Genomic DNA, 9,614 nt, shown 5'->3' on the forward strand with positions numbered 1-9,614 from the left:
GTGGGGAGTCTGCTGCTCCCTCTTTCACTCTCCCTGCTTGTGTGCTCTATCTCTGTCAAATAAACAAAATCTTAAAAAAAAAAAAAAAAAGTACCCTCTAAGGGCTCCTGGCTGGCTCAGTTGGTAGACCAAGTGACTCCTGATCTCAGGGGTGTGAGTTCGAGCCCCACGGTGGGTGCAGAGAGGACTTAAAAAAATAAAATCTTAAATAAATAAAAAGTGAAAAAGTAAAAGATAAAAAGTACACTCAAAACAAAGTCGGCTTGGAAATTTCCTGGTCCTAGTTGGGTTAGTCTTTCAGCCCAGCTGTATTACCGGTTTGGTTAAATTCTGAAATACTTCACACAGCTCAACCACGCTGGTAATACAGGTTTTCAGGACTTAAGTGAGAACCTTCAATGCAGAATTGAGTTAGATGAGGATTCCAGAGGACAGTAGTCAGCGGTATTGCTGAAAATAGCAGTGAAAAACATCAAGTGTTATATAAATATATTTCTACTGTAACCTGAAAACTTCCCTGTTGACAGTGGGCACAAAGGGGGTAGTAATTGAGATTTAATTCAGGATTCATTGGGGTGTCTCCGTTGGCTGATGTAGTACGCACTGTGTTTGCCCAATAAATACATCACACGTGAGAAGAGTTCACCAAAAAGTATTTCCGGGTCCTCCCGGAGGTGAATTACAGGTGTTTGTGTTCCAGTTTGCGCCTGCTGGGCGCCACGGCTCCACGGGGTGGGCGCCCTGAGCCCCCGGGCTGCTTGCCCTGTCAAAGCTGGGTGGAGCTTCCCGATGAAGTGAGGGTAGTGGAACGGAGAATTCCCTTTCCCGGATTTTTTTTTTTTCTTAGAGGAGATCCCAAATAGGGGGGCTGTGCCCTGACGTTTTAGTGGAAACAGCTCTTTGCTTTTCAGTAGCATGCTTCTCTCATACCCCTTCTCCTCTCCAGGGTCAAAGGTCTGTGCTCCTCCCTCCTAGCAAGTTCTTCCGCCAGCGTCTCAGGCTGAGGAGGACTTCTGGTGGGTCTGCCCCATCAGTTCCTCAGTCAAGTCCAAATCTCCTCATCTCACTTTGACTCATGATGGGACACGGATATCCACCTCTCTCACGGCCTCGCTTCCTCCCTGAACCGTTAATTTACATACTCCTGTTAATATCCTGCCTCCCTTTTGTGAACGCCATCTTCTATAGGCATTCCACACTCCTAAACATTTTTTTAAAGATTTTATTTATTTGAGAGAGAGAGAGAAAGCGAGCGAGCGAGAGAGAACGAGAGTACAAGCAGAGGAGAGGGGCAGAGGGAGGGGGAGAAGAAGACTCCCCACTGAACAAGTAGTCTGATGTGGGGCTGGATCCCAGGACCCTGAGATCATGACCTGAGTGGAAGACAGACCCCTGACTGAGCCACCCAGGCGCCCCACTTCTAAACCTTTTTAGTTTAGGGCACCTAGCTGGTTCAGTCAGCAGAGCATGTGACTCTTGACCTCAGGGTCATGAGTTTGAGACCCAGTAAGCATTTTGTCCCCCAGGCAGCACAACTTGAAGCTTACCTAGGGCAGGGATCTTCCTTTAAAATTCTTATGTCTTCCACCACCAGAGCTGAGGGTTCCGTGGGTATCTGCTTGACTGAATAGGACAAGTATAGACAGCTTCTCTTAGTTAATGATAAACAAATAACCTCTCTCTCCCCCACAAAATGAAAAATAGTGGACTTCCAAATAAGCAACCAAAATTTCCAACCTCCATCTTTTTTTTTTTTTTTTTTGAGATTTTTATTGTTGTTTTTTTCAAGTAATCTCTACACTCAACATGGGGCTCAGACTTACAACCCTGAAATAAAGATCTTGGGGTCATGAGATGGAGCCATGCGACCCCCCCCACCACTCTTGCGCATGTACTCTCTCTCTCAAATAAATAAAATCTTTTAAAAAAATTATTTAAAAAAGAGTCACATGCTCTACCAGCTGAGCCAGCTAGGTGCCCCCCATCTTCCATCTTCCACATGGAGGTGAAATAGAGTAAGACTCAACAAAAGAATATTTAAACCATTCAGAAAGTCCTAACACACTTTATTTATTTGATTTGGTGAATTCCTTTATCACAAGCCAAGTCTTCATTTGCATGCATCCTGAAGAGAGCTGCTATATGCAATATTGCATACACTCAAGTTCACATGGGCTAGTTGACTGTTGTTTTAACAATGAACAAGAGCCAACGTGGCCAAGATCAGAAGGTTGGCTTTCCCCTGGGCCAGTTCCTTTCAAGAGAAAAACTCTTCCACAGTCAAAGCTAGGCCCTATTTAACCTCTGCCCTCCACACTCTAATTAATCATTTGACCAATATATTAATTTAGCTGAAGGCACACTGCATAATTTCTAGCAAAACATTTGTGCCTCAATCATGTATACTTTGTTCCAACTGACACTACTGTCTTTAACAATGAAGAGCATTCTTCATCTTATTTGAGTATCAATGGAATAAAAAAACATACTATAATAATTGAAGAATATGAAAAAACAGTCTGAATGAAAGAGTTGTCTCAACTAATATTTATTAGGTACCTACTGTTTGTGCTAGGTACCTATTACATATGTCACATTGAGCAATGACTTAACCAGAGATTTAAGAAGAGAAGGAGGTAGGGTATCTGGGTGACTCGGTTGGTTAAGCATCTGACTCTTGATCTTAGCTTCGGTCTTGATCTCACAGTCATGAGTTCAAGCCCTGTATTGGGCATCGAGCTTACTTAAAAAAAGGGGGGGGAGGTGGATTGTGGTGCTGGAAGAAAACCCAGCCCATCAGATTTATTTTGGAGAAAAGGGAACTGAGGCCCGGAGAGTTTGTTCTGCCTCAAACAGTGAAACAAGCTAAAAGCAGAGCTGTACTACAGCTCTGGGGTGACAGGCAAAATCAAAATAGCAAGTGTAAAGATATTGTGCAATCATAGATTTGGACATTGTCCGATTTGACAGAATGCTGTTAGTAATCTTCGTTTAAGTAGTTTGTTTTCTCCTATTAAGTTTTATACTATCAGTTTTTATTGTACTCTTGGCTTTCATTACTTTTATTAGAAGTTTTATGAGGCAGAATCCTTTACTAAAGTTAATGTCACCAAAGAAACCAGGTGAATTAGAACTGAAGAGCCCCCATGAGATCAAAGAATTTAAGTTTTTGTGGTTTTTATGAAAATTGAAGACTGAAGAAAAAAATAGGAAATTTCAATACGATAGAGTTTTTAAATGATAAAAGTAATAGACTATTAGAGAAAGTTTAGGGAAAAAAGAAGAGATGTATCACATAAAGAGTCCCAGCATACACCACCGTGGCATAAAAATTATTTTGAGCAGAAGGTATTTGAGGTCCCAAAATAACTCAATTGTCATAAAGCCCTTCCTGGAAAGCAACCAGGGAAGACTGACTCCTCATCAGAGGTGAGAAGTCTTCACACCACACCTAAAGAGACAACAATCACATCTATTCCTTTAAGGGCCCATTTATCTTTCTAAAAAGTCGTTTGTTTTCCCATAAGTGTCCTTTCTTCTCTTCACCTTCCTTTATTAAGATGGTATATAAACCCCAAATTCTAGCCATCTCTTTGAGTCACATTTTTCTCTGAACAACCCTCTGAATGTTAATAAAAATATGTGATTAAATTTGGTATTTTTTTCTTACTAATCTGTCATTAGTCAGTTTACTTCGCAGATCTTCAGAACTGAACCTAAGAGGATAGAAGGAAAGTTTTCTCTCCCTAACGTACCATCAGCTCACCAACGACACATCATAAACTCACTTTTGGCTTAACGCAACTATTTCGATTTTTCATATTTTCTTCAATTTTATCAACTGCATTTACTTTTTACTAATTATAATCATTGTTAATATTATAAGCACCCATTCATGATGCAACATAATTGTCCAAATTATGATTTCCTGATGACTGGAAAATATTTCAATGAGAGCCTATATAAGAAGTTCCTTAACTAGACTCCTACCATTGAATATTTGATTGCTTCTGATTTTTTAAAAATTATGAATAATTTGGAAAAAAATTTTTGAGCATAAAGCTTTTTTCCTTTTAAAATTACTTCCATGGGTTATCTCCGACGGCTGTGGCCTTCAAAAACGGAATGTTGACTTAAATATCCGTCTCCGAAAGATGACAATGAGTAGTAAAGTAACACAGCAAATATGTGATATTCTGTTATAAATTAAATGCCTAAAGTCTCAGGTAAAATCATAAATAAAGGCCATGAAAAAACTTAAAGGGCATTTAGCACTTCGTGTCTGGAAGATGTGCAAATGTGATGAGAATTCATTCAGTAAGAGGAATTAATTGAACTAGAGTTGAAGACCCAAAGAAAGGTCCCTTGGTCTTTTTTTTTCTTCCCCCCACACAACAAACAAAAAAATAGCAGTGGATTCATTGAGCAACAAGTTTGTGGAAGCTGGACGAAAGACTCTGTTTTAAGTGAAAACGGCCAATTGGAATGACTAATTGCTGATGAAAGTTATCAACTTTTCATTCGGGTTTCATTAGCTTTCACTTGTTGGGAAGGATCAACTATTAGGCAGAAAGCAATTGTGCTCACAGTGATCTGCCTCCCAAAAGAACAATCGAGTTCGCTGAACCTTTTCTTCCAGCGACTTCCCTGCATTTAGCCATTTGTCCTTCATTAGGGGGGCCCAGGTACCAATTATTCTCACAAGCAATTGATTATAAGATTTCAAAAATGCAGCAACAACAAAGAAATGTTTGCTTTGACGAACCACAAGCTATTCATCTTTAAAAGAGAGGGAAAAAACCAACCAAACCACATTACAGCTCCATTTAGAACTTTTCCCCTACCTTGTCATCTAAGGAGGGCAAAATCAATTTTCATTTGAGAGCACCATTTCCTCCTACTAGTTTTCTCTAAGTGGCCTTTCCACAAATGATGTTTGATTATTTCTGAGTCACAACTACTTAAAATCCACATTTATGAGCTGTAATTTCCTAGGTAAAAGCCGAGGGAATTACTGAAAGTTCTTTGTGCCCTCCCCCCCCCTCCTCCCCCCAGCAACATCCTCATGTTCTCTCTTTCGGTGTTTGAGGTTTTAATCAGCAGCTGTAGCAAGCTCGGGTATGACCTTCCCCAAACACTCTGACAGGACCAAAAATATGAATCTGCACACAGAGCTTTTCCTAAACTATCAGGAGTCTTTTTTCTTGTTTTGCCAGCTGGTAGTTCGTCAAAATACTGTTTTGTAAATAAATCATCTGCAGAAAATCCTCATCAGGTCAGCTGCAAATGTGTCAGTCTGAGGAAAACAAACAAGAAAGCACTTACCAGTTAATTTACTTTGAGGAGAGAAGCTATTTTGATGCCTGGGTGTGACCTCCCGGCTCCAGAATGAAATGGAGGGTGGTTTTCAGAACGGCTACGTTGGACACTCTTTCCCAGCCTCCTCATTTGGCTTTTATCTGGCTTTTGAAATAACACTGTACAAGGAGAGTGATGTTGGGTTTCATTTGAATGTGGTTCTTCCCTTCCTCCACCACCCTCCATAAAAATTCATCATGTATTCCAGGAGTAAAGTAAGCAATGAACGTACTGCACAAATTAATTCTTTTGCTCAGCGTGTATGTGTGCATAACTGAGGTTTGTTTTTTGAATGGAAATCCTCGCTATTGGCTGCGGTGCCTCAGGCGGAAAAGTGATGGGGGGGCACCGATCCTTCCTTTGTTTGGCTTTTGCTTATGAAAAGTCAAGTTAAATTTCTTTCTAAGGAGGGAATGAAAAGAACCTTAGAATGTCGAAGGAGAGCTCTTCAACTGCACAGCAAACTCTGTAGGGCTCATTAGGAGAGAGATTTCACTTACTGGGTTTCAGTGTGTTTCTGAGAGCGGAGAATTGTAATCACACGTTAATTATGTGTTTTAGTTTTCATTTCTTTGCCAGGTAGGTTGAGCGAGAACTCTCTAGGATCTGAGGAAATGAAAGGATTGATTTTTTTTTTTTTTAAATCCCTCATCTCCTTCTGTGGTCTGGCAGATGTGAGCACATCTGTGTATCTGAGGCAGGGCTCAGAATTCAGAAATTCCCAGGATGAGAAACATGGAGGCTGAAGGTAAGCAAGCCGTGATGTGGTTAGCTTCTCTCTGCAGAGCTAACTTGATTTTTGTAAGCTCTAACATCAGCTCTGTCATGTGATATTGGAAATTGAACATTATTAGGTCATAAAACATTGTTAGGCCAGCTAATTGAACATCGTTAGCTGAGCCGCCAGAGAAGCACACGATTTTGTATTTGACTGAAGGGGTAGCCTACTCTGCCACCCCAAAACATGCCTCCTCGGCATAATGATGATTTTGAGCTAATTATTTTTAAGAAACTGCAGACACAGAACAAGCTCTGAAAACGGAATAGAAGTTACCATTTTGTGAGGGAAATTGATATTCATAAAGGAAATTTACATTAGAAAGGAGGCCTGTATCAGGAAGAGAGCTATTACCAGAGATGACTTTTTCACCTGAGACTTATCTGCCTGGCAAGGCAACCTTTGTTTACCAAACATTTCCTCTTCTCACCTTCCCGTGAATTGCCTTCCGGTGAATGGCCTTCCCCTGCTTTCAGCCCCAGACCCTTATCTCTTTCCTTAGTTCTGGATGGTACGTAATCCTCCATCTTCTGGGCTTTTGAGTCTCATATTCTAGTGGGGCCCCCCTATGTATGTAATTAAAATAGGTTTTTTTCTCCTCCTGTTAATCTTTTGTTGGTGGTGGTGGTGGTGAACAGGAGGGGGTCTTAGCCAAGAACAGTGAAAGGTAGAGGGAAAATTATTTTTCCTCCCCTACAAGACCAAGTCTAGAAAATCTAAAGCAGTCATCCTCATGTGGGGGTGGGGTGGGGTGGGAGCATATCAGAATAACCCTGGGGGGTTGCGTGCCCATGCCTTTTCAAAATACAAATATCCCACAGCCCCATAAGGATGTACTCTCTCCCACATTTGCCCCCTATCCCTTGATTCCACAGATAATAACCACAATTAACAATCTTTGCATATTTCTTTTCAGTCCGATCTGAGCCTAGAGATGGTCTTTGAAGGTGGTAGCAGCAGAGGATCTGCTGGAGACTCCTGGCTAGTCACCAGTTCCTACCCCTTTGTATCAGCAATATTAGTATTTGTTAATAATCATATGTAATCTTCTGTAACCACATCAAAGCACAATTTCATCCACAAAACACATTTAGAGGAGAATTTCAGGATGCTCTGGTTACTTTACATAGTTTTGACCTTATTTTTTAGCGGTAGAGCGGGAAGCATTGAGTAGCAAGGGAAAGAGAAAGAAGACACAAGAAATGACAGCAAGCATTTACTGTGTACCAAGCACAGTTTACACACTGAAACCATGGAAAGTATGAGCACTTTTTTTTTTAGATTTTATTTTTGGGTGCCTGGGTGGCTCAGTCGGTTAGGCATCTGCCTCCGGCTGGGGTCAAGGAGCCACATGGGGGGGCGCCTGGGTGGCACAGCGGTTAAGCGTCTGCCTTCGGCTCAGGGCGTGATCCCGGCGTTGTGGGATCGAGCCCCACATCAGGCTCCTCTGCTATGAGCCTGCTTCTTCCTCTCCCACTCCCCCTGCTTGTGTTCCCTCTCTCGCTGGCTGTCTCTATCTCTGTCAAATAAATAAATAAAATCNAAAAAAAAAAAAAGGAGCCACATGGGGCTCCTTGCTGGGTGGGGAGCCTGCTTCTCCCTCTCCCTCTGCCACTCTCCCTGATTGTGCTCTCTTGATCTCTCTCCCCCACTCTCTCTCTTAAATAAATAAATAAATAAATAAATAAATAAATAAATAAAATATTTTTTAAAAAAAGATTTTGTTTTTAGGTAATCTCTACTCAACATGGGGCTCCAAATCACAACCAAGATCAAGAGTTGCACACTCCACTGACTGAGCCAGCCAGGTGCCCCAGCATAACCATTTTTATTTTAATGATTTAGTTAACAACCAAAACAACAGAATTGAAACATATGCTTACTTATCTTTGAAATTGGTCCCCAAAACTCTGGGAACAGTAGGCAAAATCTCCCTATAGTTTGCTGTGCATTTGAAGAGCTCCCCTTGAACACCCCTTATAGTTGATCCGTTGTCCAATGTAGTCGAAGCTGAAATACTCAGATGTAGTAGAGAGAACTTACGTGCCACCCTGAGCATGCGTTGGTGCACTAGACATCAGCCAGGCCACTGGGTGTTTTGGTTAAGCGGGTGAGTCAGTTCATTGGAGACGGGTCAAGAGAGCCTCTATGGTAAGTTGCATAGTTGTTCAGTCCTGGGCATTCTGACTCCAAACACCATGCTCTTGAGAGACTTCACCAGTAGAGTGGCAGCTGGCTGGTTCAGTAGGTAAAGTATGTGACTCTTGATGTCAAGGTCATGAGTTCAAGCCCCACGTTGGATGTGGAGCCTACTTAATTAAAAAAAAGAGAGCGAGAAAGAGACTTAACCATTAGACTGACTCTCTATGAGAAGAGATGTTTCCAGAATTGAGTGAATGGGAAGAAGGGGCAAGAATGACTTCTGCCAAATTAGAGGCTTTCAGGACAGTTCCACCACTTTCCAAATCATTGCAAATTCTCTGAGGACTGTTGGGGTTAGGATTTCAAGGGGTCCTGTGTGTAAGCAGCTTTGTAGGACCAACTGGGCCCAGAGGAGACAGTGCTTCTATCATATTGTTTTGGGTAACAATATGGCTCTCTCTAAAAGCTTTTCTGGGCACCTGGGTGGCTCAGTTGGTTAAGGGTCTGCCCTCCGCTCAGGTCATGATCCCATGAGCCGTGGGTCAGGCTCCCTGCTGGAAGGAGAGTCTGCTTCTCCCTCTCCCACTGCTGCTCCTTCTCCCAGCTCGTGCTCGCTCTCTCTCACTCACTCTCTCTCAGATAAATAAGGAAAATCTTTAAAAATTTTAAAAAGAGAAGAAAAGGTTTGTATTAATCTAGTGATGCTCTACTAGGTAAAATGGATTGGGCAATTTTAAGATCATCGTCCCCTCTTCCCACCCCATCCCCACCAGAAAAAAAAATTGGGGTCAGCAGCTTGGCCTCCCCTCTTATGATATGATCAAGATCATTATTCTTTTCCTCTCTTGTTTGTTGTTAAAATAGCCTACTTGCCCAAACACCTGAATACTCCTGATGATAGAACTTTTAGAAATAGGTATTTGGGAAAATACAGTCCGGTCACATTGATTTTTGTTAATGATCAATTCTAATCTTTTTGTTGTCACTTGTTTATTTAAAAGAAAAAAGAAAAAGAAGAATTCAGCCTAGAACACTGGAAAAGAGATAATTTTCTTACTCAAGAAGCTGATATGGGAACAATGGGAAAAGTTCACTTCTTTTCATTTTTCTTCCCCCCTCTTGCTGTACAGGGAGACGACGGTCGCTTTGTGTAAGTGCCCTTCTTAGGCCTGTCTCTTCAGGGTCAGAGATTAAACTCTGGGGCCTTTATTGGGTTGAACAGTGTGGCTGGAACCATGCAAAGCTTTTCCTAGACACTGAAATGGACTCCCAGGCACAGACCCACCCGGTGGCTCTGGGAGGGCGCACGGAGGAGCCAGGCTAACCAGCCCAGACC

General features: G+C 41.8%; 1 protein-coding gene across 4 annotated transcripts in view; it reads right to left on the minus strand.

Annotated features, from left to right (window-relative positions):
• The window catches only part of GPR1 (G protein-coupled receptor 1), a 44,344-nt gene extending 38,821 nt beyond the window's left edge, over positions 1-5,523 (minus strand). For 3 of the 4 annotated variants that reach the window (XM_034655049.1, XM_011226547.3, XM_034655047.1), the window contains exons 1-2: positions 5,326-5,523; positions 1,548-1,623 (exon numbers count right to left, since the gene is read on the minus strand). The gene's annotated coding sequence lies outside the window, so the exon portion shown is untranslated. The remainder of the gene's footprint in view (positions 1-1,547; positions 1,624-5,325) is intronic. The other variant, XM_034655048.1, reaches the window with a different exon arrangement.
• Between the last annotated feature and the right edge of the window lie 4,091 nt (positions 5,524-9,614).

This window comes from Ailuropoda melanoleuca, chromosome 2, assembly GCF_002007445.2.
Source record: "Ailuropoda melanoleuca isolate Jingjing chromosome 2, ASM200744v2, whole genome shotgun sequence".
In the NCBI taxonomy this organism is placed as follows: domain Eukaryota; kingdom Metazoa; phylum Chordata; class Mammalia; order Carnivora; family Ursidae; genus Ailuropoda; species Ailuropoda melanoleuca.